Source organism: Takifugu rubripes, chromosome 14 (assembly GCF_901000725.2).
Source record: "Takifugu rubripes chromosome 14, fTakRub1.2, whole genome shotgun sequence".
NCBI classification, from domain to species: Eukaryota; Metazoa; Chordata; class Actinopteri; order Tetraodontiformes; family Tetraodontidae; genus Takifugu; species Takifugu rubripes.
Window position 1 is genome coordinate 3,110,626 of NC_042298.1, and position 22,085 is coordinate 3,132,710.

Genomic DNA, 22,085 nt, shown 5'->3' on the forward strand with positions numbered 1-22,085 from the left:
TGTCTATCCGTGCACGCGCTTGTGTGTCTACACAGCTCATCTGTGCAAGGGCACTTTTATCCCCGATGAACAAATCTGCACTGTCTCTGTTCACCGAGATGATCACGAAATGCATTTGCCTCTCCCAGACTAATCATTAATTATTAACGGGAGATTAGACTTGGCAGATCGATGTGGTGGCTACCCATCGTTAGGCCATCAACATGGTCTTTAGATTCATTTTCAAGCCACCACAATATGAGAATTTATTGAGTAAATGTGTACATAATTACTGAATCATTTGTCTCTGGGATTGTGAGCTCATGTGAGGAAAAAGAGCTCAGAATTGAGTGTGATCGAAGGGGTCAGTGTCCCGTTTTGAGCTTTATCCACAAAAGCAGGGTTTCCTGGCGATGAAGTGAGGTGTGTTTATTTTGAATAAATATGAAAAAGCAGGAACAAAGATATCGCTGAGGGTCTTTCATTTGTTCCACAATCACCACCTCCATGTCGTTCTGGAGCCCCTCGATCGCTGGTGGATGCAGTTGGATTTGAAAAAGAAAAAAAGATATTTAAAAATGGCAAAATGAGAAGTGGCCACTGCCAGATCTTTCCCCAGCACCGAGGCAGCTTAATGGACATCTGGTCTGGCTGTGTGGGAATCCTTCAACACTGCCTTGTTGATGCCAGGTTGGTGCATGTAAGACAAGATAAAACCAACATTCAAAGAATGGAAATTCTAAGGGCAGGTGTTCATTAACCCTAATCCCGAATGACCGTGTCAGTTGACTTTAACCCTTTTTCAGACAGATGGTGAAGAATGTTAAATCAGGAAGGGGTTCTGATCCCGAAACAAGGGATCAAGGATGACGCCGTGGTGAGGTGTTCCACTAAAACATTAGATGGCCGGAAATGAGTGACAGTAAACTCAAGCGCTGCTGCTTCCCTTCAACATTTGGATTGGATGGGATTGTGTTGCTTCATTTCCAACTGCTGAACCGCTCACGTTTCCTTTCTCTTTGTGCCACAAATAAAAATGAAATTCCTCTCTGAAAGCAACGCGCGAGTTATGCGGCGAAGGCATAAGTTGCCGCACCCCCGCTGTTCACGCCCACAGTGACCTCTTCAACCCATCAACAGAGGAGAGGAGAGGGGAAAAATGGAACCTACAGAGTGAAAAAGATGAGAGGGAGCACAAGAACAGTACACAGGGGAAAGAAAGGCATGACACGAAGCGGCTGAAAACAGTAGCCTGTGCTCTTGTCTGTGGCAGGATCTGGCCTATTAGGGCTCCAAGACCTGTCATTACGCGTGTCAGCACCAGCCACTGTAATTGATATACGATTGCAGAGCTAAACCGCCATGGCTTACACAGACACATACGCAGACACGCAGGCACACACACAACTTTAAAAGAAATAAACAAAACAGGACCATTCCCATCCTCACGCTGCCCATATGACACACAGAGACAGACAAATTACATATTCACATTCAAAAACAGTTGCACCATCAGCATGATGCCACATGCCATACGGCAGCACACACACATGCACACCCGCACGTGTGCACGCGCACACACACACACACACACATACACACACACCCTCACAGAGGACTGATTATTAGAAATGTGGCAGTTATGTTAACCCCAGACGGTTCTCCTCTGCCCACCTGTCAAAAAGGAATCAAGAGGAAAATTCACCTGGCTGGGCTCTCAATCTTCTTCAGTGCTTAGCTTAGCTTAGCTTAGACCAACCATCTGGCTTAGCAGCTCCTCTCCCGCCTTCCCCGCTAACTCTCACTCTCTCTCTCTCTCTTAGTCTTTTTAAAGCATGTCAGCAGTTATCCTGCACAGCGGTCTCTATAAGGCTGCTAAAGTGGCAAAGTGTCCCTCTGTTTCTTGCTCTTACTGGGTGCCGTCCTTCCGTATGTGTGTGTATAGTGTGTGTGTGTGTTTCACAGATGGCAATGGAAAGGGAGGGCGAGTTGGATGGGGTGATGGAGGGAGCTGTCTGCAGTTCCGGCAGCTCTCGTGGCTCTCAAGGCAAGGCGGTCTGTTTGCGGGCATCTGCACTGGCAGCCCCCTGCCCCCAACAGCCAACTCTCCTTTTTCCTGGCCACGGTCGCCATGGCCACCTCAGCATTATGCTTGTGGTTTGCCTCACGATGCCGCCTTTGAGCCCACCAAACGAGGAGTCCTCGTGACCTCGGAAGCGCGATCTATCGCCGTGGGCAAGTATTTCCCAAAAATGATAACGACAAATGACTTCATTTTCACACAGGCCGTGACGCCATTGCTGCCTAAACCGCCACGCGTGCAATGTTGCACGTGCGCGTGGTTGCACATTTGCAGCGGCGCGCCTGTCTGCTGCTGGTCCGGGGAGCTGGCCTTTGATTCTGAGGGCTGATTTTGGGCTGCAGAACTTTGAAGATGATGAGATGAGTTGCGTGTTGCAGTAAAGCTACTGTGTGACTCAGTCGTCCTTTCTGCTCCTGCCTGATCAGAACATGTGTAATGACTCGGCTATAGGCAGACAGGTCAAGACCCTTTCTTCTTACATTTCTGTTCTTTTAACTTGCAGTTTTGTGCGTCTCTCACATTTGCTGATCATTTGCTCTTCTTGGGAAGAGATGCTGGCTAATGTGGAAGTCAGTGCAGGGATGGAACATTTAATGGGCTCTTTCTGTGGTCTGAATGCTGAACCAACCACGCTGACCTTTGTGTGCCAAGACGCAGGCGAAGTTTGCTAGTGTTGCGGGCTGAATAGGCTGTACTGGACGTGCTTATGGAGAATAACTTTGGGTTCTGATGTGACTCCTTTAATCCACCGAAGCCTATAAAACCACAACGGCTGATAATTTATGCGATTGTTCTCTCCGAGCGAGGCAGAGGCAGGGGCAGGCTGGCTTGACACATCTGTTCCTGAGAAATTTTGGTCGCTGGAGGTGTTGGTATGCGCTGATTAGCACAAGGCTCTCTTTACCCAAATGCTGGGTTTCTGAATGGGCTTCCATAAACTGTTTACTAAATAGTCTGTTGCCATGGTTTTCATCCATGTTCCAATCAGTCTGTGTCAGCCACTCAGGTTTAATCTTCCACAGAGACGCCCGTGCCTTCTGCATGAACCAACTGTTGTTCCCAACAGACCAATTGTTCAAATCCATGGATGTACCGAATGTCTTTTTTTCATGCAGCATTGTTGGCATGGATGGAGATTTGAGGCTTTCTGGATGAGCTTTGGAGAGAGTCTTTACAAGCTGACACCTTTGGCTGAGGGCTGCTTTATGAAACATGATGAAAGACGGACATCACTGTCCTAACAGCCTATTAACACTCAGCTGAGGTTCTAGAAACACACGATAGCCACGCCCTTTGACCACACTTGAAAACAACAGCATTTTTCCCCACCAGAAGAACCAGAACATACGAGAGAAGATGAACAAAACTGCCTTCGCTCTGATCCCTTTATGTTCTTCTCAATCTGTCACTTTCCCTCTTCTCTCTCTTAATGATGGAAAAGGCTTTCATAGTTCTGACAAAGAAAGGGCTGCGCGCTGGAGGTCAGGTCACACCTGAGGAGTGGCCCAGGGCTCAGCGTGTCACAAAGATCTGGGCTTTGCTGCTCCTCTAGGCTGCAGAACGCATCTTTACTGCTTCTTAGTGTTATAAGAGATTTATTTCGACCCTTTGCACCTCCCTGACAGGAAGTAACCTTCCTCAATTTGGATTAATGCTGATTAAATATGACATAGGGGACTGTCAACAGACAGAGGTGTCTCACACACACGCGCACAGGTCACGGCAGATATCTGCTTCAGTCGAGGGCGACTGGACTCCCGAGCTCCTGCTTCTGTTCCCTCCCCCCTCCATTTTAAATAAACCAGGATTGCCCGTAGAACCGGGTCGTTATCGGCCAGTTGTCAGTTTGGTGCTGACACAAGGGACCGTTTGCAGGGTGTTAAGATAATCATTGGCCAATTAACGACCACCAAAAGGAAACCATTAGCAAAGTTTCGCCTGGCCGCATCATCCTGATGCACGGAGACACTCTTACATTTAAACTGCAGCACATGTGAACTGGAAACGCAGCTCTCTTTATTATTGCACCATGTTTATGCGACCGGTTCTCACCCCAACCCCTAACCCCTAGTTCTACGCTGAATAAGAGCAGCTGTGAAAGTTTGCTTGGAACGTGGTGCCAGCTGCCGTGCGGCCTCGACCTGCCGATTGTCGCACATTTTGGTCATCCCAGATCACAGGCAAAATAAAAAGGCTTGTTTTTATTTTATGTGCGCTGTTATCTTGTGGAAACAGCTCCTGTCTCCCAGCGTTCCATCTGTGTTCTCTTATTTACAGGGTCGCCCCCTCTGCTCCTGCCACATCCACCGAGGCTGTGCTGTCCTCTCACAGTTGTTAACAGTTAACAATATTTAGGCCTCATGCACCTTTAAAACAATCCTCATGCAACAGTCCTCATGCAAGTAGTTTATCTCACCACCGACCTGCTGCGGACCAATCAAGGATATTGTTCTCATTTTCTCATTAAACCAGCTGCCATTCTCTCTGACATTTATATCTCTTTTCAGCTTGAAGCATCCCCCCCCCCCCCATTAAAAAACATCCAATAAAACCTGGAACGCACAAAACAGGGTGAAGAATTTTCAAACAGGAGTCATTTCTGTAAATAGCATCGAAGGAGGGGGGGGAGCAGGCAGGTTGCCATGAAGGGGAAATACACACAGATGGCCTGACAGACTGACAGACAGAGGATGAAGGAAAAAAGTAGACTAACGATAAAATCGACACAAAGACGTGTACAGTATATACAGGATGTATGCGCCTCCGTATCTGCACGTATGTGTGAGCACATCTGCGCCCCCTCAAGAACGTCGTCTTTCCTTTCACCGACATCCTGGTATAATGTTCTGGGTCACGATCGGGATCGCCTGCATAAGGTGTTTGCCTCTTTGCATCGCTTCTGGGAATTTATTTTTGTCAGCCAGAATGCCAAAATCCCAAATATGTGCTGTCACCACCTTCCCGAATGTGTAAATTTGTTTGTATGTTAGCCTAAAGAGAATTCCTTCTTTGGGTTCTATCGCCTGTGTAAACTGAAGAACTCACCCTGTTGGGCTACATCTCATTTAAGATGAGAAGAAAAAAACAGATTATTATTTAAAAAAATTTAAAAATTTGGTTTTTAATTTTGCAGCTGCATTTTACTTAGTGAAAACAGTAAATAAAAATAAAAATATTTATTTCAGGTCATTCAATATTAGGGTTAATTCTTCATGCAGGTTTAGGGGCTGTGGCTGCAAGTAAATGTCTGATTTACATATGTTTACATATGCACTCAAAACTGGAAATAACCAGCATTAAACTTGGGACTCAAAATATAATCTGCTATTATCTCCCGACCACAGTCTCCCTCTAACTCCTTTTTCAATAACAAGCCAGAATCCAATAAATATGGTACAATTAATATTGTGTTTATTGTATGGTAGCATCATGTCTGACAGTCGGATTAAACAAATAAGCCTGTTGGTCCTACCTTATTTATAAGCTGGGAGACCTTTTTTTGCATGAATGTCAACATTATTGCCATTCTTTAACCTCAGGAGCAACGTGATCATTTTCAGTTCTATTTATTAGGACTAAAAACACAAAGACGCAGGTTGGCGCTGCTGGGGGAGCTCCGGTTTGTGGCGGCTGATGTTGTGTCACGGTTTAGGGGGGATGCTGGGACGGATCCTGCTGGGCTTTTTGTCACCCCTACTAATTGAGTGATCCTCGTGACCCTGACGTTGCCGCCTGGTAACACGTCAGCGGGAGCCGGTGTCTCTCCCTTCAGCTTTTAGGCGTAACTACATGTCGAAAGCTGTGCCGGCGGAGGCTTCAGGGTGTGCTGGCGGTACTGGGCGATGGCTGGGGTGCAAAATGAAAAACGGAACATGGAACGGATGTCTGAAATGTTATGCCTGTGACCTGATGATAAAAGTGTGGGCAGATGCACTCAGGAATTCTAGAGAGAAATAAATGGCTTATTGTTCCTGAGGGGTCTTTTGTTGCTGCAGGTATACAGGCATCATGACGATGATAAAAAGAAATAAGAGACCGCTTCATAATTAGTCTGCCGCAAACATATGAGAATAACGGTAACAGCTGTGCACCAAAGTGGTTTCTGACAGCTGCGCATCTCAACCGAAGACAGCCAGAGCGCCAAGAAAACGTCAAATAAAATATGAGATAAAAAGCCTCAAGTTTTAACGCACACATTTAGAATGTCTTCCAGCGAACATGTGACACTTTTCAGATAAGTGATTTTCCGTTAACAAAATGGAAATCTTAATTTTGCTTGGCTAATTATAGCTTGCAGGCCGTTGCCAAGCAACCTAATGATGGGAGACAGCGGGGAGTCAAGAATCTAACCTTTGGCTGGATGGAGCCAAGAGGTGACATTTGGATTTCCTTCATATCAGCCTTTATTGATTCGCCGCATTCTGACTGTGGTTGTGTTGCACTCTGCAGTTCAAATGGCATAATGTGTGCTTTAAAGTGAGGCGAGGCAGTTTAGGCTCCTGGAAACACACTGAAAGCACTTAATCAATGTCAGACGCCATTATGGTAATGTTCCTGTAATGTATGGCTGTGCGTCAGTCATACTCTGGCATAGAAATGGTTTAAGTGTTCGCAGTTGCCTCATTTCTAAATATTTCAGCCTGCAAAGAATCACCAGGTAGTCAGTAAGTGTATAACTTAAACAATGCTGGACTGACTCATGTAACAGTAAGTGTCTGAACTACTTATACATGTGTAATTTAGAGGAAATCTCTTTCTATCAGACTTCATCTATAAGTGATGCAGCACATGCATGTCTACATGCTCGGAAACGTCCCGGCGCTTGTGTGTTGGAGGGGACAAACGGGTTTTGAAGCTCGGCACCCAGAATAGTTTTGAAGCATCTGTGAAAAGACTCCTCCTAATCCGTTTTATTTGCTCTGTTACCTCCGAACCATTTGTCCTCCACGACTCCTCACTCCAGCCAGCCATCTCAGGGATTTAGTGTGGAATAGCAGAGGTGCAAGAGCCCTCAGACAGTTAAAAAAAAAAAAAAAAAAAAGCCATCTGGCCGGGGGGTGAGGCGGGGGTTTAGGGCGGAGGAGTCGTGCTGGGCAATCAAAATGATGGACAGCAGTGAGAAGTGTTTTGCGGTCTCCCATGTACATGCAAAGTAGCCCAAGTTGCGAGCTTTCACAGCTCCCCCTGGTTTTCAGGTAAACAGTGAGCAGCTGAGGTATGCGCCCCCCCCCCCCCCCACAGGGTGCGTGCATTTCTGTTTGTGCATGGTATTATTCGGCGCAAGCAGCGAAGTTTAAAATCCAGCTTACTTGGCTGCGCGTCTGTGTTCCACCACAGCGCTGCCAAGTTTATTCCTCTATTTTTATTCTTTTTTTTCTGCCAGTGGCACCATTTGCCGTCGGACGTCGTTTGGCCAGAGGAGTCGGGGGGGGTTAGCAGGTGAAATAAACAGCATCCATATTTCATGAAGCGTCGAAAAATAAACCTTTTTCCCCGAATTCGACACAGACTGGGCTCTAAGGAAGCTGTGAAATGGACGCACAATTGTTCTTTCTCACTCTGAGCAAATATTATAATCCCATTCTCTTATGCGTTCCTTCTTGCCCTCTCTCCCTAATGTTCACCCCAATGGCGGCCCCTTTCCCCGAGTGAAAACCCCTCCAAATGTGTGGAGGCTTCATTTTTCACTCTCCCTTTGGGGCTCTGTTGTCAGTGAGCAGCCCTTAGGAAGTCTTTATTTCTGCCAGGCAGGGCCTCTTGCGTTCCTCCACCCTTTCCCTTGGTTCTCATGGCTGTCCCCCCCACCTGCTGGGATCCTGATCCCAGCCGGGGCAGGGCTTCAGCGGGGGACAATTACTGCTGCTCCCCAGCTTTGATCATCTGACCACATGGAAGCATAACAGCTGACCACATGTTTCAACAGACAAGAAGAAGAAGAAGTAGAAAGGAGGAAGAGTTAGAATAGAGTGTGAAGAAGAAAAGAAAGCCCCTTTTCATTTCAGCTACCCAAAGTTCCATTTCACTTGCTTTCAGTTCTACGGAGGGATCGCCAGCACGGTCAAATCCGTGTTTCACTTCCCTTTGATGCTGATTATTTATTTGGATCAGGGCGGCCATACCTATTATGGACTGCGTCTGCTCGTAGCGTCCAATAAAGTTCAATTTCAATTTGCCACTCTCTTTTGTGAGAGAGAGAGAAGCAATTTGAGGCGGCCCTCGTAAGAAAAAAGAAAAGAAAAGAAAAAAAAAGTGAGTGCTAAGTCTGCTGATATTGTTGGCCAAATTGTCAGGAGGCCAACTGCACTCTGCTGTCGTGTTTGGAGCTCTGTCTGGCTTGTTTTCACAACCTAGGCCACATCCACACCACATGGAATAAATAGTACAGGAAATCTAGGTGAGAGAAAAGTACAGGTTGATTTAGCTGTGTGGATCCCCTTTACTGTGTTGATCAAAGCCCAATCAAAGGGCCGAAGTTAGAGAGGGAAAAAAAGGTGTAATGGTGTTTTAATATGGTTCCCCTGTGTTGTGGGATATCTACTCACAGGATCCAGGCCAAGAGGGTTAGATGAAAACTGACAGGGCCGAGGGAGAGGGGAGGGAGTTTGCTTTGGTCGTTAGGGATGGCCTCTTGGAGTGTCCCAATTGTAGAGGAGATCACTTTACCACATTAAGGGCGCCTCAAAAGAACCTCTTCAGCAGCGCTTTGGCCCGGCTTGGAAGAACGGGCTTGTTTTGACTGATCTGCCACCTTTTATTGTCGCTAGCTCTGCCGGCCGACAGCTTGCTCCTGCCCCGGCTCCGAGGCCCTCGGGGCGCGCTGATGAGATTGGAAAGATCAGGATCGGCTTTGAAGATAACACCGGTCAAATAAAGCGCGACGGCACCGGAAGGAGTGTCTGAAAAACAGGCGAATCCGCCTTGAAACCTCGACGACATCACCAGGGGAAACAAAAGAAGTCCCATCGGCGTATCACCTCTAATTATTTGTTTGTGATGTACTACTCTTAATAAGTGACAAATATGTTGGCAATATTGAATGCAGGGGATACATCTTTGCAAATCTTTAGCACTTCACACTGATAGCGAGCGATTACTACGTTAAAGTGATGCAAATGACTATCTGAATTTTTAATGAGGCAATAAAATGGTCACAGTTAATATTTCTGGCATGGACACACATTTTAGAAACACTGTCTGCATGAGAGCAATCTCATTTAATTCTTGTCCACTGAAGTGCAAAGGAAAGGAATAAATAATTCTGTGTCAGATATTCATCCTCGCCACATGAGTGTTTATGTAGATCCTTTTCATTTATAAGATTTATTTTCTCCCTTTTATGCCCTCTTATCAAAAAAGACGTAAACTCTGCAAAAGACGATCAGACAGAGAGAAAAAAAACAGTTTTATTCATACACAGGAGGGCACTTTATGATCCAGGCTTGTCCGTTTGTGTATCCTGCTTTACTTCATAACCATTTTTATCCGGCAGTTAAAAATAATTAACGAGTCATGCTCTTTTGTCGTCCAACTTTTTCGGCCCCCGGTCCGGCAGTGAAAAGCCCATCCATCAACGCGGTCACGTAACGGTGTCGGGACGCATTTTAAAGTGCAGTAATTCAGCAGTTTACATGGCCTCATAAAATACCAACATGCCCCGATAATGAGAAGCGTGAATGGAAACTTGGAGCTCCCTCTAGGCCCTGTGATGGGTGTGTGTGTGTGTGTGTGTGTGCGTGTGTGTGTGAAAAAACGTAGTGACTGGAGAACTATAGACAGAAGCAGCCTGAAAGCAGATGGCGACTGACACGCAGGCTGGACAGGGACTGGGCCAACCAGCAGGTCTCAGTGATATCCCATGGACAAAGGTCAAAGGTCACACACATTCGGCTTCTAGTTGAAAGACTGTTTGTGCGCCGCACAAGTGTTTTTCTTTTAGTCGATAATGTAGCCAAACCTTCGTCGAAACAGACTTTCCAAGCAGCGGCCGCCGGTGCGAAGGCCCGAACGTCTCCCAGGTAATCAGAACACATCTTGGCGTTCCGGTCCGAACGCGGAGCCTTCACAGTATTATTCATGAACCGTGCGGAGGTGGTGGCAGGCGGCCTGAGTCAGAGGAGCAGTCTGCTTCAGTTCACACCCTCCTGAGGATCTGGTAACTCAGCAGGTTGTCCAATTACAGAGCGAAAGTAACTCTTCTATTCAGGAGCACGACTGTTGACGGGGGTGGCACAGTGGTACCGCCGTTAACGCCGTTGCCTCATTGCAGGAAGGTTCAACATTGTTGTGTGTGCTTTCCCTGATTAGTCCCATCCCCGGTTTGATTGCTGATAGCAACACGTCAGGATCGAGCTGCTCCTTCGCCCCAAATTTGTGGATTTCCGATAAACCAGGGACCCGGAAAGGAGCCAGAGGGACAGCTGATGTCACGTCTGGGCCGTCTCAGACAGCCACCGGGCATTAATGGGTTAAATCCTGGAATCAGCTGACGACCTCTCGGTGAGGTTACCACCGCCAGGGCTGTTTTTCATGTCCGGAGTGTTTTTGTTAGTACTAACAAGATTGTCTAGTAGGGGATTTGCTCTTCTGCCTGGTGTAACCACAGCCTGGCTCGCTGCTAGCTGCTGCAGCCTGATTCACATCAACAGCTGAGCAGCAGCGTTTAGCGCAGGTTTATAAGGCGGCAGTTCCTGGCCCGACTCCGCCAGCCAAAGTTGTTTTCAAATATCTTCCCCAGGTAATACGTACATCAGGATTTCTGTGTTGCCGGGGCCGCTGCCAATAAGTGTGTGAATTACACCCGTGCATAAAGCTGCGCCTGTGTCCCGCTCGCCAAGAGCTGCGGGGAAGCTGGAAATGATCATAAATTAAGCAGCACTTGGCGGAGGAAGTAGTACAAAATCTGGGATTGAAAAGGCCGTTCGGAAGGATTAGGACAGACCGTAAGAGTCGCCGTAAGTGATGACTGCTGACAGAGGAGCGCAGGATGAGCTGCGCCGCATCAGAGCAGTGGGAGAGCTGGAGGAAAGGTCAAATTTGGGATACAGTAGTAGTTGTAAACGCTTGGCCCAGCTGATGCCTGCCACTAGAGATGAATTATTCACTCGCTTGTCAAATCAATAATGACCCGGTCTTTACTGGCCTACTCTCCCCATGCCCTACTTATTGGTTTTGGGGGAGAGGGGGACATTATTTTGATATTTTGGAGATGCAGGGTCATTGCGACGTGCACAAAGCCCCTCGTTAAGTTCAAGTCCCGATTAGTTATTGCAGTTTTTTTTATTTATTTCTGAATAAGCGGAACTTTGATTGTGAGCTGCGATGAAGTGAGCGCACATGATTAATAAGGCAGGTTTGGAAATGGAATGTGAGGTGGAAGGGGGCTGACAGGGACTGTGGGTGGTAGCGGTGGTGCTGGGTGGGGGGATGTTGCCATGGCTTTTAAGGGCATGGGCATGTTTGGATGGCACGGCCCACCCCCTGCCCCTCTTCCTCTGTTCATGTGTCACTCACTGTCTCCTAGCTTGTAATTTTCCATCTACTGTAAAAGCCCAGGCACATTGCCACCCAGGGAACTTTTAAAATAAATAAAGAATTCATTAAATAATTAGTATCTCCACAACAATCTCCTTTTGTTCTGTCAATCTCTCAAAAGTCACCCCGAGAGACAGAGGGAGAGACTGGGGGCAGAACAAATGAGCGAGGGAGAGAAATTAGTGGAAAAATCAATTTAAAAAAAATTAAAAGCATTGAATTTCTGGAAATGCATTTTACTTATCTGTCATTGATTATATCTAATTGGACCTCATTTCCTGAGGAAAGAAATATATGTGTGTGTGTGTGTGTCTGTACACGCACTTGTGTCTCTCCACTTGTGTGTTTGTGACATTTCCTAATGGCTGGGTGCATACATGATAACCACTTGGCATTAAGACAAATATGAAAGGCTGTCACTCTGTGCAGAGACAGCTATAATGGCCCTGAGAGAGTGTGTGTAAGTGTGTGTACTGTATGTGTGTGTTCATGCTAGGGTGATGATAGGGGCCTGCACTTGGCCGTGCTTCCTCATCAAGACCCATCGCTTGCTTAGTGCTCGCGCATCAGTGTGCTTGCAGTATGGTGTTTACATTGGGAGGGATGGAGCAGCACCTCCTCTTTGTGCCCTCAGAGGTTTGACATCCCCCCAACACACACACACATACACGGTGCACATGTCCCCCCCCCCGCCTGCCACCAGGCTGAGCGTGTGAGTAGAAGCACGGAACATGCTTGTATTTAAATGAACAGCTTGTGTAGAAGCTGTAAAAAATAACATCACAGATGACTGACCAACTATTAAAATAACGTAATTGCAGCGTGTCCTTTCAGGTGAATTGTCCCAGCATCTATCACGTTAGCAGCTGGCTAACGGAGCAGCTCATTAGCATCATCAAGACTTCAAAGTGTGGACAGATCGCTTCGATCATCTGTATACACTTAAACACTAATTTAGATCAAATTTCAATTAAGGATTTGGACAGTTTTGTCAAACTGTGATACTTTGAATATCAAACGAGCTAACTTGACAGAAAAATACTTAAAAATGTATTACGCCCCCCCCCCCCCCCAAATAACATATATATCTTGCAATCACGTTGGTATACATCCATCACTGACATATTTAATTACACTTTAATAGAACTTCAAGTGGAACATTGTGGAATGTTCCAACTCTACCAAAGCACTTGTCGCTCCTCTGTCACCGCCGTAAGGGGCCGCGTCAAGTCGAGACATTTAGTTTTTTTATAAAATTAATGGGGAATTAATGATTCCGTTATTCCCCTGCTGTGCGAGGAAGGAGGGGGGTCGGGGATTCTTTTTTAATCGCCCAACCTCTAGAAAATGATTGGACCAGCAAAAATACGCCCAGTCCCCTTCTGCCAGGCCTCACAATGGAGGCGCTGATTTTTTTGATAGGGTCCTATGCTGCCAGGGGGCCAGCTGGAATTAGAAGTGGATTAATAATTTTAAACAAGGCTAAACCGCTTGGACTGTCTGTCTGTCTGCTCTTTCCAATGCTTAGCCAGTGGTCCGTCTGCTCCCTGACCACATCAAAACAATCTAAAAACACTATATCTTCCTAATGAAGAGGGCTGGCTTTGGTTTACAGGCTTGAGTACATGAAAACATGCTTATTTAAACAGATTTCATGTTCTCAGTCTGAGAACCAGCTGGGATTATCGTGATCATGTCGACATCACAGGAACCTTCTTGAAAACTCCATTAGGTGCTGTTTACCCAGAAGTAGCACAACTTTTTAACGAACTGTCCGGCGTTAAATTAAGTAAACCTAACTCCTAACACAGGAGTCTTCCAGCACCTCTTCTTATGCTTTATGTTTAAGATGAAAACTCTGAGCTATTCATGCTACTTCGTAAACATGTGCAATAAGAACACGGCTTTCACGATGGGTGTGGACTGAGTCGGTCGGAGTTGGACCGGTGGCTGGAAAGCTCAGACCACCAGTATGGTGACCCCAGTCAGATGAAAGATTAGTTTTAGCACCAGTCGGAGTGTTAAAGGGTGAGTCGCAGGGATTTGGGGGGGGGGGCTTTTTGGAATGATCTAAAAGCAGGCGTATTACCAGCTGAATTTGGGTATAGTAAAGCCTGACAAATCAGGCGTTGCGGACATCCCTTACAGGACAGAACCATGTCTCAATAATCCCCCCCACCCCCAACCCCCATCATGTGTGTCTGGTTGCCCACATTTGCGTGCGTTATAAAAACTTTATAAGTATATGGATGCCATATGTGCTTCTGTGCAGTAAAAGGTGTGTGATGAGCAGAGACAGAGCTCAACTCAGTGCAGCACTGTAGGAAGTAAGAGAGACAATTGTCCTAAAAGGGGAAAATGAGGACAAGAAAAGGCCTGACTTGATATGACATGTCTCTCTTAAAGAAGAGATAAATCTGTTTTAAATGTTTAACTGGAGAAATGCACGGGTGAAAGCTAAACCACAGATCAAAACAACTATAAGGGGGGGGAACGCTGAATATAGCTTGAATCTATATTTTTTCCGTTTAATTCAGTCATTATAAAAATGTTCTGTGAATGTAGCAGGGACATTAGCCCCCTTCTGAGCTATTATCCTTGCTGTCTGGTGTTGCAATTTCACAGTCCACTGATTCCGACAAGCAGCACAGAGTCTGCATGTCCCAGATTTCACCTTATTTAGATAATACGGACAAATCATTCCCAAGACAAGGTAAATTAAACTGGCTTCTGGACTGGCACACTGGTTTGAACAGAATAACAAATACCAGAGTAGCACATAATGTTGGCTATAAAACACTGGAACTGAAATTGAGCTCCACACAGCTTTTACTCCACTTCATTAAGCGGCTAATTTTAGTTTTACTACTGAAATCGACCCGTTCTAAAATCGTCTCCCCTCAAAGGTTCTGCCGAGTGAGTTAATCCTTCATTTATTCACGTTCTAGTTCATAGGTGTGAACTTTGAGCCATTGTCGCGTCTTATGAGATCAGCCTTCGCCGCAGCTCCACCAGCATCATTTCTAATGCATGAACGACGGCATCGACGGAAAGGACATGTTATATATTATTCATTCGGGGAGACGTGGAAACAAACTGCTTGACGTGTTGACGCGTCTGTGTCCTGACGCACAGCCACAGTTTTGCTGTCGCGCTGGGTGTGTGCGTGCGTACGTTTGCTTTGCTGGAGGAATTTATCTGGGGAGGAAAAAAAAAATATAAAAACAGTAAATTACCTCAGATATCAAATTCATTTAAATATATATCAATATATATATATAAAGACATTCTCGCTTTTGCCGACGCAAAAACGGTGTGTGTTTAATTATTATTCCCCCAGTTCTTTGTAATAAAAGACTGTTTTATCACTGCAAAGAAAGAAAGAAAGAAAGAAAGAAAGAAAGAAAGAAAGAAAGAACTTTTTTGCCTCTGAACTCCTTTCAACGGCGTGAGTTCCCTTTAGTTCCGGGTGGCCAGTGTGCACATTTTATTTTGAGATTATTTTGAGTTGTGGACGTTGGTCAGTGCGTCAAAATGAAAGAAATATTTTATTTATTAACAAATTTAGGGTTGAATCATTTTAACTTGACATCATCAGGATTTATAGACGTTGCCTGTAATTTTATTATTATTATTATTTTATTATTGTGACTGTTGTTCTTAACAGAGAGGGTTTGTGGTAAACTCTAATTTATTTTATGGATTACATCAAGTTTTTAAATAAAGTTGTTAGATATATATAAAGATGTTTAGAGATTTAACTAAAACTTAAAAAAAAAGAATGTTGTTGTGAGCACAACTCCAACTTTCCGTTAACTCGGGGGGGCTGTGGAGAGGGGTTTTGGGTTTCACCAAGCTTGCTGAACTCTGCTGGCTCCATGAGGAGAGAAATATGTCATCGGTCATCATAACAGAGGATGAAAAGGCTGCTTCAGATATGTAAATGAAAATATTTGCCTCTTTGACTTTTTAAAAACAGGAGATTGGTTACAACTTCCACAGCGCTTCTCAGAGAAAAGGGGCCGTGTGTGAAGCAGCGGCCTGCCAATCACACAGCTGCCTCTGGACACTTGCAGAAGGTGCCGTCCTGCTATTATTTCTTTAAAACAGAGGACCAGCATTGGTGGCGCTTTTCCATGGATAAATAAACAAAGTGGGCACAAAAAGCTGTGGATACAATGCAGCAGTTTTGCAGTGATTGTGAGAAACAAAGTCCCTTCTCTTTTGTTAGCGGCCCACAGACCAGAATTGACACAGGAAAAGCAATTATTGGAGAGATTGTCCCACAGGCATTGAAAAGCTATCAGCATGAGGGTTGGGATTGGGGGACACCTATGGCCCCATGCATTATCCTGGCATGAGGTCGCTTTGGCAATCGCCTGCCAATTTCCACCAACACCTGGCTTTACCATCCCCCTCCCTTCCTCTAGGCCCTCCTACCTGGCTCCTTTTTTGCCTCCTACCTCCCCATACCCACCTCTTAATGTCCCAGGATGCTGACCATTAACAGAAGGAGGGGGGGTGAAAAAATACAAAGCAATCTGTTCGGTCCAGAGTCGCAAAGTTGAAGGTGTGCAATCATGCAATGTTTTCCATCAAACTGGAACTGATTGTTGATACTTCAAGGGGAGAAACGCCTCTGACTTTGGCACCGCTGATTTATTTAGACCTGTGAACGGCTCCAGACTAACATTATGACTAATGCTGTGAAAGTTTGAACCTGATGTGTAATGCTGGAGCCAAAAGGCACAGTGAGAAAGGGGACTTTAGATTACTGGCAAAGCGGCATGAAAATAAGTGGTGCTATGTCTAACACTTTTTACTGTGGCTGTTGAAAACCTGTAGAACAGAGCTGTTGAAAATCACCCCCCTCCAGCTGGAGAACCCCCCTCACCCTCAAACCTTCTCTTCCCCTGGTAAGACCTAGCTATCCAAAACAGAGAAAGGTCACCCGAATCTCTGAATCCACAGGACGGATCTGGGAAATGCCGAAAATCTGGGTCAAAATGGAACCAGATTCCTCGGCTCTGCTTCTCAGTCGTCCCGCGGAGACACACGGATGTTAGCAAAAATGTCCCCGGGGGGTTCCGATTCGACAAAAACACGCAAAATATCCCTAAAGAAATGCATCAAAAACAAAACCGTTGAAAGTGTTGCATCACTGTTATTCTTCATACGGCCCAGTTTTAATCAGAGATCCATAAATGCCTTAAACACCGGTGACCTCTGCAAGGTAAAAGCTGCTGGAACATACACTGCTCATTATTTCTGCTCCCCTTTTCACCCCAAAGAAGTGAAAAAGCATCAGAATATATTTCTGTTCTGATGAGCGGTGGCCATGCTGTGCAGGAGTGTGTCAGCAACAAATGCTCCGCAGCACTCGGTAAAGTTGATGAGGAGCCCTTGGTCACCATGGTAGCCAGGTCTGCTCTCAGAGACGAGGCTGCTCAAAAGAATGAAAAAATAAATAAAGAAATAATCCAAGTTTGCGTGTCAAACGTTAAATTAATTACACATAATGATAATTACGATGCTCCGTGATTACTTAATAAAGACTTTTCATGGGAGATGATGCTAATTCCATTAAACTGTTTTTATGAGTATGGTTCTATCTCAGTAGGCTCTATATGACAGCAGGAAACTCGCGCAGGCGTTCGTGTGCTGAGGCTGTGATATAATCAGCACAATTTTTCTCCATGGTGCTATCCCTTCCTCATGCATATCCATAACGGATTAAAGATCTTGCCCCCCTCCCCCCCGCTGATTGGCATTTCTGGGACACAGATCTTTATCGAGGCGGATGTTTTCTTGTTGTGAGACTGCCAGACGTTCCTTTAATTGATTCATTTCATGGCCAATCCACCCGCTCGTTCATCTCTCCGCGCTTCACCTGCAGCAAACGCGCGTGCGACAGCGCTTCCTGTGAGATGCTCCTCCAATCAGAGCACTGCCCAAGCGCGGGAAATCATTGCGAGAGAGGGGGATGAATGGAGCCTTTAATGATGACGAAAGCACTCTCCGATTCTTACTTATTGTCTCCTCAAAGTGGGGGATATTAGCGGGTATTGTCCTCTTTATTTAGAGAGGCTGATGAATATGTGAGAGCTTCTATCCCCCCACTCCCTCCAGGGGGGTAACCCGCCCCGTGAGCTGCAAACTGGGGGCGCATCTCAGGTGAAAGGTCGGTTGAAAGTGACGTATCTCAACGTCTATTAAATAAATCGACTTTTTGTTGACTTTTGCAAGAGATGAAAATAGTCGAGCAGTTGTGTAGTTCAAGGACTAATTAGATGGTGGGAATTTTGACGGTGCCGCCTTCGGTGATTAATGCCTCGCTCCTCGGGGAGACTGCTTGTTATTTCACCAGTTTCAGAAGGGAAGCAAGGCTGCCGCAACATTCACCAAAGATCAACGAGCCATTAAAACGATGTCAATTGCTCGTTTGCAACTCCTCAAAAGTGTTGGGAAAAAACACATCTGTCAGAAGACAATCACGACAGCACAATTGGCGAACATCTGCTCCGCTGAATGCGCGCTTATTCCCGGAGTCTTCACTCGGGACCTATTACAGTTCATTTCTGCGCCCGCACTGATAAGGAATTCATCAAGTGTCTGACACGTCGCCAGATGTTGGAGAATTAGAGCTGTCTCCTGTTGGACATCCTCCGTTTATCTTTCAGAACATGCGTAATAGAATTATAATTCCACAGCGGCGCCGTAAATCTATAAAATGACTATAAATCTGAATGGAAACGCTTCAGGAAGTCGCTTTAAATTGTAATACTCCACAATTGGCCGTGCACTTTCACTCATGTCCTCATCAGCACTGCCTGCAGGCTACAGTGCTTCGCCCTATGATGGACTATGTAAATGTCTTTCAGGAATCAGTTGAGGAATAATTGAACCAGAAGACAAAGCCATTGTGTTATCAGTTTGCATCATAAAAGGTATAAAGGCATGTGGTGGATTAAGGTACTTCGTGAATGAATATTCAAAACCCTGCTGGAGGTGAATAAGCATCGATAATTGGCATGCACACATCAACTTTCCTGGAAATTAAAGCCTTTGCGTTAAGCTGTTGTTGAGTGCACGCTAACACTTGTGCTATCATTATTTTGCGCACGGAGTTTATTTATTGTATAACTAATTTTTATTACGTTTAATGCAGAAACAAATTAGTCGCAATTCAGTTTAATTATCGCGGCGCGTTTGGTGACACACATTCCTGTCGCCGCTTTATTATCTTGATTGAAGAAATGACTCTAATTAATCCCTCTTAACTTGTGCTGCGTGAAAGTAAAGCCCGCGTTTAACACACATTCCTCAGATGACTTGCAGTGACGGAGGGAGATGGCGTGTATCCTGGTGTTGTGCAAACAGCGGCGCAGTTCGGCCATGTGTTCACTTCCAGGCGCCGCGCCTTGTCCAAAAAGTCTCAGATTCAGTTCAAAGGCCAAGTGCCCGGCTGAAGCGCCCTTGGGCAAGACCTTGTACTCTGCGCAGCCTCTTTCGCCACCAAGCCTAAGCTGAGCCAATAGAGCCAGAGCTCCGCACATGTACACTTTTGTAGGAATGGAAAGACGTGTGCGCAATGTTGCGTCTGAACATGACCACTGATAAATGACAAATTAGCTTTGAGTTTATTAAGATCAAAGCCTCCCTTGCGTGACAAAGGGCTTTGTGGACCTGCTTGTGTCGGTTTATCCTCTTAGAGCGCGCTCCAGCCAGCAAATACTCTGCGACTAAACAGGGGGAAGATAGAAGGGAGGTGGCTGACCAATCAATCCGATATAAAACTTCAGCCACAAGTACAACTCCCCCCCACCCCCCTCTCCCTCGGATACCTCGAGCAAACCTCGAGATTAGTGCTGTGCGCACTGCCAACAGTCATCCTCGGCCAAGTATGGCGATCCATAAAGACAATTTGAGATGAATGAGCGCGAACGTAATTCAGAGCCAGTGGGGGGGGGGGGGGGGGGCATTGTTGTGGCGCAGCCGCCAGTCTTTACACCACGGCGTCCACGTGACTGCCGCCGCTTTCTAATCCATTGAGAATCCACCAGAAAGGAACCTTTCATGTTCTTTTTTCCTCCTTCTGGATTGAATCGCCCGCTCTGGTTCCTTATAGACTGTGGAAACGACGTGTCGAAATGGGCATCAGAATAAAGCTGCTCATGGGCAATAACGCGCAGACCTGAAAGGGGGAAAACCCGCTGTTTTATTAGCAGTTTCATTTGTAATCTGGCCAGTTAGCCGGAGCGCGTCGGTATTAAATGTTAAAGGTTTATTTATATCGGTGTAGGATTATTGGAACTTCCACAACGATCAAGCCACCGTGTCGTTTATAGTTAACATCCTTATAAAACAGCCCAGATGCACGCAGTCTGTGAGAGCCCGCGCCGGGTTTCAGAGAGAGCCGAGTCCCGTTTGTTTTACGTCACCGTGTCTGAGAAGAGAGGGGAGGAGGGGGGAGGGGGGGCTTGAAATGTGCGACGAGACGGAGGGGGAGCGGGTGGGATGGGGAGGTGGGGGAGGAGAGAAATAGAGGAGGAGAGGGAGAAAAGAAATTAAATCAAACGGAACGCACGGGGTGCGCTTGCGCAAAAGTCAGAAGAAGAATCTGAATCAGTATTCCTAAATCTGTTTATAGTTGAGGGATGCTTGGGGGAGACCCTGTGTGGGGGTTGGTGTTAAAATCTTTCTTTGCTCCAGACTCCAAAAGGGGAGGGGAAAAAACAGCTAAAAAAAAAACTTGCGTTAGCTGTGCTGTCTCTTGGTTATGTTGCCCAAAGAATTGTAATTAAGACACGTCATTAAAGCTCATTTTAAACATATCAGGACAGCGCGCGCCTTCCAGCCATTGAAAGCGATCCCCTTTTGGTCCGCAGATGTGTGGAATCTCCTTTGATTGTTTTTATAAGGCGGTCCCGCTCGTTTGTGCCGTAAAGACGCGGAGGCAGCGCCGCTTTTGGCAGCATCTCCCGCTCCACATTCGCAGTCACACAGTGTCCTCAGTTGCCATCTACTCGTCTGCCTCACCACCACCACCACCACCACTGCCTCTTCTCGCCCGATAAATCCAAATCCAAACTTAACACGACCGGCGCGGCGGAGGAAGATGACCCGCATCTTCATCTACACTCCCCCCCCTCCTCCTCTGAACTCTCTGCAACGGAGTGTTTCCCTGACTCCCTCCCCTCCGCTCCTCACACTCACTCATACAAACAACCAAGATGGCGCCCTAATCAGTGTCAAGTTCAAGTGACTCTTACTTTTCTGATATGGCAAAACAGGGGGAAGAGGAGGTGTGTGTGTGTGTGTGTGTGTGTGTGTTTGGGGGGAGTGGGGGCACCGTGATGACAATCAACTCCTCAGTCCGAAAGCCACTTTTCAGAATGTGTTTTTTTTTAATTTCAATCAAAATGTTCCGTTCACATTTCATCATAAATAGTTGGTAAAACAAATCAACCAACATACAGTAGCCTAAAAAGTACAAGTGACCTTCGCCTCTATCGTAGCTAAATATAGGCTAAGGCATAGGCCTGCTGCTGTAACATGGTTCGCCTTCCATGAGGCACAGTGACACAGTTCATCAGTAAAACATTTTTGCTGTTCAGGAATAACTTGGGGTGAACCATTTCTCCCAGAAAGTGTTACAACATCACATTCTAGCTGTGTTTATACATCAAATTTTTTTCTTCTTTGACCTCTGGACGTGGGGCAGAAAGGTGGTGGAATAAGAAAAGGTATTTCATTTAAATTAAGGTATAGAAAATAGCATATAAAACATATATTCCTTAAATTATTTAAATAAAATCATTTCATATATCACTGTCACGAGGTACCTTTTTTTCTACGTTTTATTTTAAAAGTAGTGCTGGTGGTCTGAAATTGTTTTCTTATGAGTACAATATACTTTGCGTATGCATAATATTTAATTCTTGAGAATTAAGTTACAATGCAATGCTGTAACTCTTTTTGCCCACAACCCACATAGTAGATCTAAAATTTCTTCCACTGAATTTAGTTCAACACAAAAAAGAAAATGTCATACTGACAAGTTATTCACACAAAACGAGCAAATGTGTAATCAAACTCCTCTACACGCAACACCACAACAGATAACACTTAGTTTCACAGAATTACATTTAAAACAATGCAAGCTGACAGACAAAAAACTTTTTTTTTTATTTTTGAAGATACTGTATTGTGACAGTTCCATTGTTGCCGATGCACACATTTAAACATACTTGCACAAAGACATTGCCGGAACTATAAAGAGTGCCTGACTGGCGCATATATTTGGGTGTTTGACCCCGACTTTGAAATACTAAAAATGCTGACACTTCCATTTGGAAAAATCATGAACTTCGCACACTCTAAGACTCTGTATACGAGTGCAATATAAGCTGATGGGTTTATTCTCTTTTTTCCTCCAGTTTATGCTACGAATTGACATCTATATCTGAGCCTATCAAAGTAAAATACACAA

The 22,085-nt window shown here is 45.5% G+C and overlaps 1 long non-coding RNA gene across 5 annotated transcripts in view; it reads left to right on the top strand.

Annotated features, from left to right (window-relative positions):
• The window catches only part of LOC115252330 (uncharacterized), a 72,814-nt gene that overhangs the window by 21,208 nt on the left and 29,521 nt on the right, over positions 1 to 22,085 (top strand). The gene's annotated exons all lie outside the window — the stretch shown is intronic.